The sequence below is a fragment of the Ascaphus truei genome, chromosome 2 (genome assembly GCF_040206685.1).
Source record: "Ascaphus truei isolate aAscTru1 chromosome 2, aAscTru1.hap1, whole genome shotgun sequence".
In the NCBI taxonomy this organism is placed as follows: domain Eukaryota; kingdom Metazoa; phylum Chordata; class Amphibia; order Anura; family Ascaphidae; genus Ascaphus; species Ascaphus truei.
The window spans coordinates 327,014,874-327,030,111 of NC_134484.1; the positions used below are offsets into that span (position 1 = coordinate 327,014,874).

Sequence of the window (15,238 nt, forward strand, 5' to 3'; positions counted from 1 at the left end):
AGCACATGCTACATTCTGCTGTGTTTCCACTTTTTCAGTGACTGTGCTAAGAGATCAGTCCAGCTTAGAAACAAAGTGAACTGATCGCAGTGACAGATTTACCACAGTAGGTTCAATCTAGATAACTGGTATTTAAATGGCAAAATATAAAATGGTAGCTCTGTGGAGGTTTTCCATAAAGTGCAATAGAACTGATTGGGCACTACCACATGGAAATGCCCATTCATTCAGTAGGAGTTTTCTTGAGGATGTGCCTGATAGACACTCGCACTTTAGCCCTTTGGCTGCTCCTTGACGTAGCTACCATGTCATGAGGTCTGGCACTCCATGGGCCCTCCACCATAGTAGCTGCGTCATATGCAAGTTGCTCGTTTTCTAGGGGAGACTGTGTTCTGTGTGGAGTGTTGGAAGGAGGCTATCGGAAGGAGAAGAGGAGACTCCTTCTCTTTCGTTCCGTCATCAGTGACGCCACAATCATGTGATCGCTTCCAGGAACAGTTACGTCATGGTGAAGTGCAAAGGCCTCTCTGACACGCAAAGGTTTTTTTTTAAAGAAGGTGTTTACTTCTTTGCACTTTCCACTTACTTAAACTGGCAATCGTTTGTGCTCCTGTTATAAATCTGTCAAAAATCCTGATTGTGTGCCTAACGAAATGGTCGCCTTCTAACTTTATGCTGCAGTCTGTGAAATGTTGCAGCTGATAAGCAACATTATATTACCAAGTGTAACACATGATTATTACAGCTTACAGAGTAATAGACAGTCTGCTGTTTGGAACACAGCAACAGATCTGTTTGTGATGCTTTGTTGCCAAAAGGCAGAGCTCAAAAAGATTAAAAAGAGGAAGTGGATATGACTTTCTAAATGATTACTGTAGCAGTCCTTGGACTGCAGAGATGATGAGACTGCTCCTGTCTCACTTCCTCATGAATATTAACGTAAACTGTGTTACAATAAAGGTTAATCTATCATCGTTGGTCTTTGGGGTGCTCTTCTATTTTTCACAGATTCTCAGTTTATGCAAGGTTTGGGGACAATAACCCTTTAAGAGAAAGCGCCCATGACCGCTTTCAAGCAATTGGACTGTGATTACATTTACACACAATTGATTTTGAGTGCAAGCGTTTGATTTTTTCCCCACGTATACATTATATAAATATACAGTTAGGTCCGGAAATAATTGGACACTGATACAAGTTTTGTTATTTCGGCTGTGTACCAAAATAAATTCAAGTTACAGTTAATAATGAATACGGTCTTAAAGTGCAGCCTATCAGCTTTAATTTGAGGGTATTCACATCCAAATTGGAGGAAGGGTTTAAGAATTACATCTCTTTAATATGTAGCCCCCTCTTTTTCAAGGGACCAAAAATACTGCTGCGGCCAAGTTTATTCGAGCATTTGCCCGTTCTTGGCCGCAGCAGTAGCCTGGCGCGCGCCCGAGGGTGACGGGCGCGCGCCGAAGCAGCGGAAGAGCGCCCTCCGATCGGGGCGCTCTCCCTACCGCTGCCGGGTCCGCCGGGTCCCCCGGAACCCCCTGCCGCCGTCCCGCGATCGCGGGACACCAGGGCTCCCTCGGGGAGCCCTGGACGCGCGTGCAGGGGGCGCAGGCTCGCGAAGACGCGTGACCGCGCGTCTATGACGCGCGGCACGCCGAGGGGCGGCCGCTAGCAAGCCGGGAAATCTCCCGGCTTGCGGATCTGGCCGCACTGCAATTAAGTGTGTCGGCAGTGTAATTGGACAATTGACTCAAAAGCTGTTTCATGGACAGGTGTGGGCTATTCCTTCGTTATTTCATCATAAATTAAGCAGGTAAAAGGTCTGGAGTTGATTCCAGGTGTGGCATTCGCATTTGGAAGCTGTTGCTGTGAACCCACAACATGCGGTCAAAGGAGCTCTCATTGCAAGTGAAACAGGGCATCCTTAGGCTTCAAAAAAAAAAGAAAATCCATCAGAGAGATAACAGGAACATTAGGAGTGGCCAAATCAACAGTTTGGTACATTCTGAGACAAAAAGAACGCACTGGTGAGCTCTGCAACACAAAAAGGCCTGGACGTCCACGGAAGACAACAGTGGTGGATGATCGTAGGATCCTTTCCATTGTAAAGAAAAACGCCTTCACAACATCCAGCAAAGTGAAGAACACTCTCCAGGAGGTAGGAATATCTTTATCCAAGTCTACCATAAAGAGAAGACTTCACGAGAACAAATACAGAGGGTTCACCACAAGGTGCAAACCATTCAAAAGCCTCAAGAATAGAAAGGCTAGATTAACAATATCTAAAAAAGCCAACCCAGTTCTGCAACAGCATTCTTTGGACAGATGAAACTAAGATCAACCTGTACCAAAATGATGAGAAGAAAAAAGTATGTAGAAGGCTTGGAACGGCTCATGATCCGAAGCATACCACATCATCTCTAAAACACGGTGGAGGCAGTGTGATGGCATGGGCATGCATGGCTTACAATGGCACTGGGTCACTAGTGTTTATTGATGATGTGACAGAAGACAGAAGCAACCGGATGAATTGTGAAGTGTATAGGGATATATTGTCTGCTCAGATTCAGCCAAATTCAGCGAAGTTGATTGGAAGGCACTTCACTTTACAGATGGACAATGACCCAAAACATACTGCGAAAGCAACCCAGGAGTTTTTTAAGGCAAAGAAGTGGAATCTTCTGCAATGGCCGAGTCAATCACCAGATCTCAACCCAATCAAGCATGCATTTCACTTGCTGAAGACAAAACTTAAGGTAGAAAGACCCATGAACAAACAACAACTGAAGACTGCTGCAGTAAAGGCCTGGCAAAGTATCATAAAGGAGGAAACCCAGTGTTTGGTGATGTCCATGCGTTCCAGACTTCAAGCAGTCATTGCCTGCAAAGGATTCTCGACAAAGTTTTAAAAATGAACATTTTACTTATGAGTGTGTTCATTTGTCCAATTACATTTGAGCCCCTGAAATAAGGGGACTGTATGAAAATGGTTGCAATTCCTAAACGTTTCATACGATATTTTTGTTCAACCTCTTGAATTAAAGCTGAAAGTCTGCACTTCTATTGCATCTCAGTTGTTTCAGTTAAAATCCATTGTGGTGGCGTACAGAGCCAAAATTATGAAAATTGGTCAGTGTTCAATTATTTCCGGACCTAACTGTATGTTAAAACCAACTGAGACAACAGGAAAGAGGTCCCTTGTCACGCTGCGCTCACCACAAACAGGACGGAAGACCGCGGGGCTGAGGTGGGGATTGATAGGCACCGACCCACAACCACGCAGTCCTGTCCGGAATGCGTAGTCCTAGTCGTACCGCGTCGTAGGGTTGGAGAGGTCAGGGTAGTCAGGGTACTTGCCGTGTTCCAGGGTTGGAGAGTCCGGGTAGGTAGAGTTTCGTAGCCAAGGTCCTGGGTAATAGAAGGTAGAGTAGTCGAGTAACGAAGCCGGGGTCAAAGTGCTGGAGAGTGTAGAAATCCAAGTAACAGGCAGGGTCAAACAGGTCAGACAAAGTTCAAGACAAAACTAGACAGCAGCGGTGAGCACAATGCATAAACAGGAGTTTATGCTCAGCAATCAAGGACAGGCAGAAGCAGGTATATATGTGGGAAGGGTCCAATTACCTTGCAGGGGTGTGTACTGGTCCACCAATGGTGTCAGAGAGACACTGATCAAAAACAGCTTGCAATTAGGCTTTCCTGATGCTAGGTCTGGTTGCCGGGCAACCCGCGCGTGTGCGCGATGCGCGTCGCGACGTGATGACGTCATGCGGTTTACTCAGCAAGTCTCCGCCTGTGGGAGGCTCCAGCAGCTCCCTCACGTTCTCCTGCTTCCTGGTTGCCGAGCAACCCGTGCGCGTGCGCGATGCGTCTCGCGGAGCTCCGCCATCACGCTGCTGCGCCTGCACTGCCCTGGCAGTGCGTGGGCGCATGACTGGGGTGCTTCCCTGAGTCGGTCTCCGCGCGGATCAGAGGCAAGTGTGACAGTATCCCCCCCTTGAGGGGAGACCTCCGGGCGAACCAGAGATGGTTTCTCAGGATGCCTACGGTGGAAGGCAGAGATGAGGCGGTTGGCATGTACCTGATGATGAGGAATCCACTCTCTCTCCTCTGGGCCATAGCCTCTCCAGTGTACAAGATATTGTAATTCTCCTCTGGATATTCTGGAGTTGAGAATGGTCTGAACCTCGTATTCTTGTTGGCCCTCTACCAGTATGGTTTGCGGAGGTTTAGATTGTCCTTTGGAGGATGAGTCTTGATGATAAGGTTTGAGAAGGGATGAGTGAAATACAGAAGGAATCCTCATATTTTTTGGCAGTTCAAGCCGATAGGCTACTGGGTTGATCCTTTTGGTGATGCGGAAAGGGCCGATAAAACGTGGTGCCAGTTTGGGTGAAGCTACCTTTAGCCGAATGTTTTTGGTAGATAACCAAACCCTTTGTCCTACAGAGTACCCTGGGACCTCTCTTCGGTGACGATCCGCTTGTCTCTTGTGTAATATACCAGCGTGCTGTAGATTCCGATGGATCTTCTGCCATAGGTCTTGTAAGTGGCGAATCCTGTCCTCTGCGGCCGGGACTCCAGACTTGCAGATGAGGGAAGGAAGTGCCGACGGATGGAAGCCATAGTTGACCATAAATGGTGACTGTCGGGATGATTCGTTCTGTAGATTATTGTGGGAGAATTCTGCCCATGGGAGAAGTTCCGCCCAGTCGTCCTGAGTGTCAGCGATAAAGCACCTCAAAAACTGTTCCAGAGACTGATTGGTGCGTTCCGTCTGTCCATTGGTCTGGGGGTGATATCCTGATGAAAAGTGTAGGGTAACGTCCAGATTTTTACAAAACGCCCTCCAGAACCGGGAGATGAACTGGGATCCTCTATCGGACACTATGACCTGAGGGGACCCATGTAACCTGAAGATCTCCCTGATGAAAACTTCGGATAACATTGGTGCAGTGGGTAAACCCTTCATAGGGATGAAGTGTGCCTGTTTGGAAAATCTGTCCACCACCACAAGTATTGTGTCCATGCCTCTAGATTTGGGCAACTCAACGATGAAGTCCATCGATATATGTGTCCATGGACGTACTGGGATGGGTAGTGGTTGAAGGAGACCTGCTGGTCTGTTGTGTGGCGTCTTGCTTCGAGCACAAGTAGCGCACGTGGCTACGAAGGCTTGTATGTCTCTCCGCATGTAGGGCCACCAGAATGTGCGTTCGATGAACTCAGTAGTTCTTTTGGTGCCAGGATGGCCTGCAGTCTTGGATGAATGTCCCCACTCCATGACTCTCCTCTGGAATTTACGGGGAGTGAACAACCGGTCCTGCGGAACGTTGAGTCCTGCCGGGATGTTGTTCTGACCTTAGTAATGTCCGTTAAGGCACTAAAAGTATTTGCAGCCAAAATACAAGTGGAAGGGAGAATGGTCTCCTGTTGATCCACCTTGTTATCCTCTACCAGGAACTGTCGTGACAAGGTGTCGGCTTTAATGTTTTTTGAACCAGGGATGTAGGAAATGAGGAAGTTAAAGCGAGTAAAGAATAAGGACCATCTTGCCTGGCGAGATCCTAGTCGCCGTGCTCCCTCAATGTACAGAAGATTCTTATGGTCCGTAAGTATCGTGACTGGCGACTCTGTGCCTTCCAGTAAGTGCCTCCACTCTTCCAAAGCCAGCTTGATAGCGAGGAGCTCCCGGTTACCTACATCGTAATTCCTTTGGGCGGAGGAAAACTTCTTAGAAAAATATGCACAAGGATGAAGTGGAGCTTGATGATTCTTTCTCTGTGAAAGTATAGCACCTGCTCCTACATCGGAGGCGTCGACCTCCAAAAAAAAAGGTAATGAAGGATCTGGATGGGTTAAGATGGGTGCTGAGGCGAATGCCGTCTTTATTCTCTCGAAAGCCTGGAGGGCCTTCTCAGCCCACTTTGTAGGATCAGCTCCCTTCTGTGTGAGTGCCGTGATGGGTGCTACTACCGATGAGAATCCCTGAATGAACCTCCGGTAGTAGTTAGCGAAACCGAGGAACCTTTGGATGGCCTTGAGGGAGAGGGGACAGGGCCATTCGAGTACCGCCTTGACCTTGGTAGGATCCATAGCAAGACCGGTATCCGATATGATGTAGCCGAGAAAAGAGGTGGATGTTTGATGGAAATGGCATTTCTCGAGCTTGGCATACAAATGGTTCTCTCTTAAACGCTGCAGGACTTGTTTGACATGCATCATATGTTCCGGCATTGATCTGGAAAAAATTAATATATCGTCCAGGTATACTATAACATGGTGGTCCAGAAGGTCTCTGAAAATGTCGTTGACAAAGTCTTGGAAGACCGCAGGAGCATTACACAATCCAAATGGCATGACCAGGTACTCATAATGCCCGTCGCGAGTATTGAATGCTGTCTTCCATTCGTCTCCTTCTCTGATTCTAACCAGATTATAGGCTCCTCTGAGGTCCAGTTTGGTGAAGATCCTGGCTCCCTGGAGTTTGTCGAACAATTCGGCTATCAACGGAAGGGGGTAGCGGTTTTTTATGGTGAGTTTGTTGAGGCCCCGGTAATCAATGCAGGGTCTGAGGGTTCCGTCCTTTTTTTTGACGAAAAAAAATCCTGCCCCTGCAGGTGATGAAGATTTCTTAATGAACCCCCTTTGGAGATTCTCCTGAATATATGTTCTCATGGCCTGGGTCTCAGGAATAGATAGTGGGTATGACCCTCCTCTGAGAGGTATGGCCCCGGGTAGAAGATCGATAGGACAGTCGTACGTCCGATGTGGCGGAAGTACCTCTGCTTGATGTTTGTCAAAGACATCGCGGAAATCTTCGTATAGCCCTGGCAGCCGTACCCTGTCAGGATCCGTGACCTCCATTCCTGCCACTGCCTTTGGAGCAGACATGCAATGTTCCAAGCAAAAAGAACTCCAACGAAGTGGTGTGGCCTCTGTCCAGTCAATGACAGGATTGTGGATCCGGAGCCACGGAAGTCCCAGAATGATGTTCGAGGAGGGGGTGTGAATGACATCAAAGGTTATAGTCTCGGAGTGAAAGTCGCTAGTCATGATGTTAAGGGGTATGGTTTGTAAGGAAATGATCGCGGGCTGCAAGGGTCGTCCGTCAATGGCTTCAAGACCTACCGGTCGATCTTTGGGTACCAACGGTATTTTATTCTTGAAGGCGAACTTTTGGTCCACGAAGTTTCCTCCTGACCCCGAGTCCAGAAAGGCCTGTGTCTGTACTGTGAAGGTCTCACCGGATATGGAGATAGGTAGATAAAACCTCGTAGAGGGTTGAGGAGGGGGAAGAGTTGCAGTACCCAGCGTGATCCTCCTTATACTCACTGGGCTTTGGCGTTTCCCGGCTTCAGTGGACAGTTGAATACCAGGTGGCCGTTATTGCCACAGTAGAGGCATAGTCCCGCTCGTCTTCTTCGTTGCCTCTCGATAGGCGAAAGGCTAGTCCCTCCCAGCTGCATGGGTTCATCTAGGGCAGGAGTTGTGGAGAGTAGAGGCCCTATGGTAGACAAAGAAGACGATTGTATACCTCGGGGGTGTTTGTTTCTCTCCATCCTTCTCTCTTGGAGGCGCTGGTCCATCCGGATGCACAGGTCTATCAGGTTCTCAAGTCCAGCGGGACGATCCAGAGCTGCTAATTCATCCTTCAACCGTTCGGACAGGCCCTGCCAGAAGACTGCAGATAGAGCCACATCGTTCCAGCCGGTCTCGGCCGCCACCGTCCGGAAGTCCAGAGCATAACGAGCCACAGTACGGTCTCCCTGAGAAATATTAAGCAGAGTGGATGCAGCCGTAACCTTACGCCCTGGGGTGTCAAACACCCTTCTAAATTCGGTGATGAAGAGAGTAAGGTCAGAGGTCAAATCTGGGCGTTGCTCCCAGATAGGAGAAGCCCATGCCAGGGCGGCGTCAGTCAGCAGGGAGATTATGTATGCGACCTTAGTACGAGAAACCGGAAAGCGAGAGGGCATTAGTTCAAACTGTATGAAACACTGGTTCAGAAACCCCCGACAACCGCTGGGATCCCCTGCATAACGGTTGGGCGCAGGTAGTCGTGGTTCAGAGGTAGGTGTGATAAGTGCAGGAGTGGCTGCGAATGGCACGGGGTTGGTGGTAGATACTGTTAGACGTCTAACTTGTTCAGTCAGGGTATCCACGTCTTGTTTAAGTTGGGAAACTAGTTGTTCTTTTAGTGTAAATGAGCCGGTAAGTTGCCGGAAGCATTCCTCGTGGGTGTCTAAGCGTCGGGCCACCTCAGCGGCGTCCATGTTTGTTGGGCTGAGCATATTGTCACGCTGCGCTCACCACAAACAGGACGGAAGACCGCGGGGCTGAGGTGGGGATTGATAGGCACCGACCCACAACCACGCAGTCCTGTCCGGAATGCGTAGTCCTAGTCGTACCGCGTCGTAGGGTTGGAGAGGTCAGGGTAGTCAGGGTACTTGCCGTGTTCCAGGGTTGGAGAGTCCGGGTAGGTAGAGTTTCGTAGCCAAGGTCCTGGGTAATAGAAGGTAGAGTAGTCGAGTAACGAAGCCGGGGTCAAAGTGCTGGAGAGTGTAGAAATCCAAGTAACAGGCAGGGTCAAACAGGTCAGACAAAGTTCAAGACAAAACTAGACAGCAGCGGTCAGCACAATGCATAAACAGGAGTTTATGCTCAGCAATCAAGGACAGGCAGAAGCAGGTATATATGTGGGAAGGGTCCAATTACCTTGCAGGGGTGTGTACTGGTCCACCAATGGTGTCAGAGAGACACTGATCAAAAACAGCTTGCAATTAGGCTTTCCTGATGCTAGGTCTGGTTGCCGGGCAACCCGCGCGTGTGCGCGATGCGCGTCGCGACGTGATGACGTCATGCGGTTTACTCAGCAAGTCTCCGCCTGTGGGAGGCTCCAGCAGCTCCCTCACGTTCTCCTGCTTCCTGGTTGCCGAGCAACCCGTGCGCGTGCGCGATGCGTCTCGCGGAGCTCCGCCATCACGCTGCTGCGCCTGCACTGCCCTGGCAGTGCGTGGGCGCATGACTCTGCCCCGTGGTGCTTCCCTGAGTCGGTCTCCGCGCGGATCAGAGGCAAGTGTGACATCCCTGTCCCAAGGCAGAAATGTTCAATTCATTTTGAACCACTATCCCCGGCGCTAGTGAGTTAATGTCCACAATACCATAATCCAATGACAGTCCTTAGTTGAAAAATAGTTCTGGCAGAAGGGTGGATTCACCAACAAAGTTCTAGATGGATTAAGTAGTAGGTAGTTTCTGTAATCAACCAAAAACAGAGACACAACAATTGCGCAGTATGATTAACAACAACTCCTTGTAATGGATGGTGCCCTCACGGACACAGCATGGACCGCAACAGCCGATAAACAAGGAAAATAAAACACAACCTAGTGTAATACGCAACTACACTTTAATAAACTTTAAAATAACACACTACCCACACTTACAATATGTATGGGGAAGTGGGGAATTTTCAAAGTTAGAGAAACTCCTGACACAATAAATGAGACAAATCTGGGAAACATACACACTCAAGCAATATCTTGAGCATAAAAGAATACCTAGAGGGCTCAGGGTTCTGAAGCCCCCCACCTCAGATCAGGAGGATGAGAAGTTTTTAAAGGAGTGGAATTTTATATTAGACACCTGTTCGGTAGACCTTATCCAATTACTCATTAAACATAGAGCCAGTACTTTAGAGACTCTTGATAAGGAAATGAATCTAATTAAGGAACAGCTAGAACCATTCATGGAGTTGCCTGAGTACAAATTATTGGAGGAAAAGGTAATTTCAAGATTGGATAAAACAGAGAAGGAAGTCAAGATTACAAAACTTAAAAAAATTGCTAGAGATAAACGCGATTATGATGAAAATAAACAGAGAAATTGGAAAACTGAAAAAATAATTACAATTAGTGAAGTGGAGATTAGTGGACATGAGGCAGTCCCAGTTGAAAATAATTCTAGAGAGAGAATTGATTCCACTAAAAGTGAGAAATATGATATTATTGTTAAGGATGTTAAAGGAGGGAAACCCCCAAAAGAAAAACCCAATATTAATCCAACTCCTCACTCGAATAGGAATAAAAAGAAATTCAGTCATCAAGAAAAAACTAATTTTGGTGATAATAGAGGTCATTTCATTGATCATCACTTCACTGACCACCACTATCGAGACAGATCCCCGGTTGACAGACCTTATGTTGGTCAAAATGCGACTAACTATAGACAACATTCTTTTTTAGACGCCAGGGCCGAGCACCATTCCAAGAACGATGGAGAGGCCCCAGAAGTCAACTAGGGAGGCAAGATCCAGTAAGAATAGAAAGGAAAAGTCAAGAACGGAAGAGTCAGAGGAAAGAGAGGAGGGTCAAGGAAGAGAAAGAGAAAAAAAAAGATCAGACAGAGGAAGGGACTAGTAAAAAGTAATGTATTTAACATCAGTGACACTCACCTTCAAAAAGTAGAACTTGATGTCCTTTCCAGAGGTTTAAATTTTGCCCCTGTTAATGGACCAAATATGTTCAACACATTTGTAGACGTACATAGGTTCCTAAGGAAAATCACACTAAAGAAGTATTTTATGAAGGATGCTGTGAGCAGATCAGTCATTTCACCGAGTCTTAATAACCCAATGATAAAGTCTCCACTCACACCCTTCAAAAAACCTTCAATATTCTATCCTAGAGCAATTAAAGGAAACTATATTGATACGTTTGCAGAGATGGTGATTTCTGATCTGGAAACTGCCAGCTTGAATTTCAAATGCCCCAAGCAAAATCTCAGCAGCGAAGAGAAAGAAGCAGTTAAGTCCCTTGAACTAAATAAAAAAATCGTTATTAAGGCGGCGGACAAAGGGGGAGGGGTGGTTGTGATGAATTTCTCTCATTACAAAGAGGAGTCACTGAGAATTTTAAATGATAACACCACGTATCTCAAATTGGAGGACAATCCAACAAATCTCTTCAAAGAGGAACTGGTGGTTCATTTGGATCAAGGATTTCAGGATGAAATTATTACCATACGAGAACTGGAATTCCTGACTATAGAACAACCCAGGATTCCAGTGTTCTATTTCATCCCGAAAATCCATAAAAATCTCACCAAGCCCCCCGGCAGACCCATAATATCTGGGATACGTTCCCTCACCTCGAATCTCTCCCAATTCTTGGACTTTCTCCTCCAGAAATATGTCATACAGGTCCCCTCTTATTTAAGAGATACGTTGCACGTATTAACCACGCTGCAAGAACAAGTGTGGACTGATGAATGCTGTTGGGTTACGTGTGACGTAGTCTCCCTATATACAGTGATAGATCATGAGATGGGACTTGATGCCATTAAGAGGGTCCTGGAAAGGGATATTTCTGTTGATGAGAAACTGAGGCTGTTCATTTTAGATGGAATTAGGTTCATCCTAACCCATAACTATTTCTGCCATGATCGTGACTTTTACCTCCAGACATGTGGCACCGCAATGGGCACCAGGTTTGCACCAAGTTATGCTAATTTGTTCATGTCCATATGGGAGGAGGATAACATATGGACCTCCAACCCATTTGGTGCAAACCTGGTGCTCTGGAAAAAGATATATTGACGATGTGCTATGTGTCTGGAGGGGGTCATTTGATGAACTTGAATCTTTTAAGGAATATCTCAATAACAATGATCTGAACTTGAGGTTCACTTTCAGTCAAAATAGATCAAATATTAACTTCCTTGACCTTTCCCTCTATATAGAAAACAACACCATCAAGACCAAAACTTACCATAAAGAAGTGGACGCAAATACTTATTTATTGGCGTCCAGCCACCACCACCCTAAGTGGCTTCAAAATATCCCCAAGGGCCAAGCTCTGCGAATCAAGTGGAACTGTTCCAGTGATATAGTGTAGAAGCAACAGGTCAATGACCTTAGGGACAGATTCTTGGAACGAGAATATAAAAGGCGCGATGTAGATCTTGCTATCTCTGAGGTAGATAGAATAGACAGGAATACCATTGTCTGTAAGGATTTAAAAAGATCTAAATTCAAAGAACGTGATCAATTTCCCATGTTTATAACTCAGTACAGTGGTCTGGCTCCTGTCATATCCCAGGTCTTTAAAAGACATTGGAGTATCCCAATTCTCAAAAACTGCCTTCCTGATAAGCCTAAAATAGTGTATAGACGGGCCAAGAATTTAAAGTCCCAGTTGTCCCCTAGTTGTCCTCTTGACAGTCTTCGAGACCGCCATGTTACCTGGCTTAATGACCTAAAAGGATATTACAAATGTTCTAAGTGTGTTGGATGTAAATACAGTGTTAAAAGTAAATCTTTCAAATCAAATGTAACTGGGATCAGCTACGACATAGAGACATTCATTAACTTTAAGACCGATTTCTGTGTGTATTTACTTCAATGCCCATGTGGGTTGCAGTATGTAGGCCGAACTGGGAGACCCCTTAAACGCCGATTTGCCGAGCATATATATAATATCAAAAGGGGTCTTGAGACCCATAGTGTCTCTAATCATTTCAGATTAAAACACAATCAGAACACAGAGGGCCTAACCTGCATGGGCATTGATAACCCGAAGTCAAATTGGCGTGGGGGAGACAGGCTTGGCATGGTATCAAAACGTGAGAGTTATTGGATATACGTGCTTAAAACCCTGTCTCCCCTCGGCCTTAATATAGAGTTCGATCTGGCAGCTTTTTTGACAGATCCTTAAAAATTCTTGAAAGATCCTCTAAATTTCGGAATGTGTATTTTTCATAATTTTTGATTTTATATATTTTATTATTTTACAGTGGGTTAATACCATTATTGTATTATTTTATTGTTTTTTAGTGACAGGTATGCAGTTTAGGGCACTTATGACCCCAGCAGCGTTCTGTTACATTATTTGCTGTTTTTTGTTCCTATAGCACCCTGTCAATCATTAATGTACCCGCCCATTTGTGGGCAAGTCTATGTATTTCACTGGTATATAAGTATCTTATCCACTAAGCTCCACCCTCCCCTGAGGAAGTGACACATGGTCACGAAACGCGTAGGGAGGAGGAGCTTAGTATTGTGCGTGCGTGCCGACCAACTGCTGATCCCATCTGACGCTGGAGAAGTGACCCGCGCCGCTGACATTATCAATCGGCGAGTCGCGTGTGACTGTGTGGGTCTCCGTTCCTGTCTGGTCGGAAGCAGGTTGCGGATGGCATTCGTGAGTTGCACCACTTCCCCATACATATTGTAAGTGTGGGTAGTGTGTTCTTTTAAAGTTCATTAAAGTGGAGTTGCGTATTACACTAGGTTGTGTTTTATTTTCCTTGTTTATCGGCTGTTGCGGTCCATGCTGTGTCCGTGAGGGCACCATCCATTACAAGGAGAATCATCCCGTTCAACCACGTGGGGTCCGTGGATATCGAAGTGAAGACGTGGCCTAATACAGATTCTCTCCCCTGAACCAACAAGAATTGATCTTGTAAGTTGGGTGTTTTCCCGTTTTAGTTAGGGTTTTGTTGTTAATCATACTGCACAATTGGTGTGTCTCTGTTTTTGGTTGATTACAGAAACTACCTACTTCTTAATCCATCTAGAACTTTGTTGGTGAATCCACCCTTCTGCCAGGACTGTTTTTCAACTAAGGACTGTCATTGGATTATGGTATTGTGGACATTAACTCACTAGCGCCGGGGATACTGCTTTTGTATATGTATTTTGTTTAGTAGATTTGGAACCGTCTATTGTTTGTTGTCCCCTTGGCAGCTGATTTTTGCATTCACACTTATTTGGTTTTTGTGTATATTATCACTATTCACATCATTGTTAGTTGGATCTAGCGCTGATAGAGAGTGTAATTAGTTAGTCAGTTTGTTGTTCCTTTTGAACCACTACAAAAAAAATTCTAAAGCAGGGCCGGTTTGATGGCAGTACCATCGTTGCCACTGCACATAGCCCCGTGGTTACAGAGGCCCCACACTCTTCCCCAAAACAATTAAACGGATTGCCGGGGGAGAGTGCAGGGCCACTTTAAAGGTCTCTTCCCTTATCCAGTGGCATCTCCTACTGCAGCATCCCATTGCCATGGCATTGCGATGTCAAATGGTGTCACATTGCCCCGACAACGTAACGTTCCTGCACCGAGCCAGGCAAACTTCAAACCGGCCCTGAAAGCACCCCATTTACAGTACCATTGACACATACACTATAGCGCGACATTTACTCAGCAGTCTTCTGCCATACGACAATTTATGGCCTATTCAAATGTAAGAAACTTTATTAGCATCGTTATTTTTACAGCAAATGACTAAAATCATCTCTAGCATGGGAAATCAGCTTCACAGCATTTTATACTGGTCTGGCAAATTCCTTCTTCAAACTGTGAGCTGGACTTTAGAATATGTTCTCCTTTGGCACACTATTTTACTGACACTCATAATTATTTCCAGTCAAATACTTGGGGAAATTGAACAGTATTTTAATGGCACTAGATAAAATCAATTGTTTTTCTTTCTCAAGTATTCATCTGATAAGGTATTTGATTGACTGTTGTTACGATAACTACATAAGTGGCCGACAACCTAAGTAATCTACCTCAATTAGTACAGTGTTTAATTGTGTGATAGGAATCTAGGCCAGTGTTTACTTTACAGTATGTGAAAAGCAATCACTGCAGGAGATCTCTATCAAACTAATTAACAGCAAACATCCTGAGCAGTACTCTGGAATCACAACAAATAAAAAGTGCTAGGTCACCTTTTCTAAACCTCTGAATACACGTGCTAGAAGGAAGTGGGGAATTATCTTCCTCGTAGCCAAATGTTGATGTTTTTTTCCCAGACCTGTAAATGTACCATGCTGTTTGCAGATCCTACAAAATCATGTTACTTTAAGTTACCCTCTAGATTGTAAGCTCCTAGGAGCAAGGCCCTGTATCTGTATCTGTTTGCGCTTGGCTGTCCTCACTTGTATGTCATTCTGTTTATGTAATTTCTATCACTCGGTACCCCCCTCTGTACCGCGCTGCGGAATATGTTGGCGCTTTACAAATAAAGGATAATAATAATAACATACAAATAATGTCCTAAAATATAACAACCCTTGCCTCCTCTTTAGTATGCTGTGAAACTATTTTCCCCTTGCTCAGGAAGATTCAATTTAATTTGAAATGAACATAGCAACAATGTTCCTGAACAAGTGGAAGACAACTTCTAACATATTGAACTGTGAACATAGGGTCATATTCAGCAAACCACAATG

General features: G+C 45.6%; 1 protein-coding gene across 4 annotated transcripts in view; it reads right to left on the bottom strand.

Annotated features, from left to right (window-relative positions):
* SUGCT (succinyl-CoA:glutarate-CoA transferase) overlaps positions 1–15,238 on the bottom strand; it is a 1,155,962-nt gene that overhangs the window by 236,564 nt on the left and 904,160 nt on the right. The gene's annotated exons all lie outside the window — the stretch shown is intronic.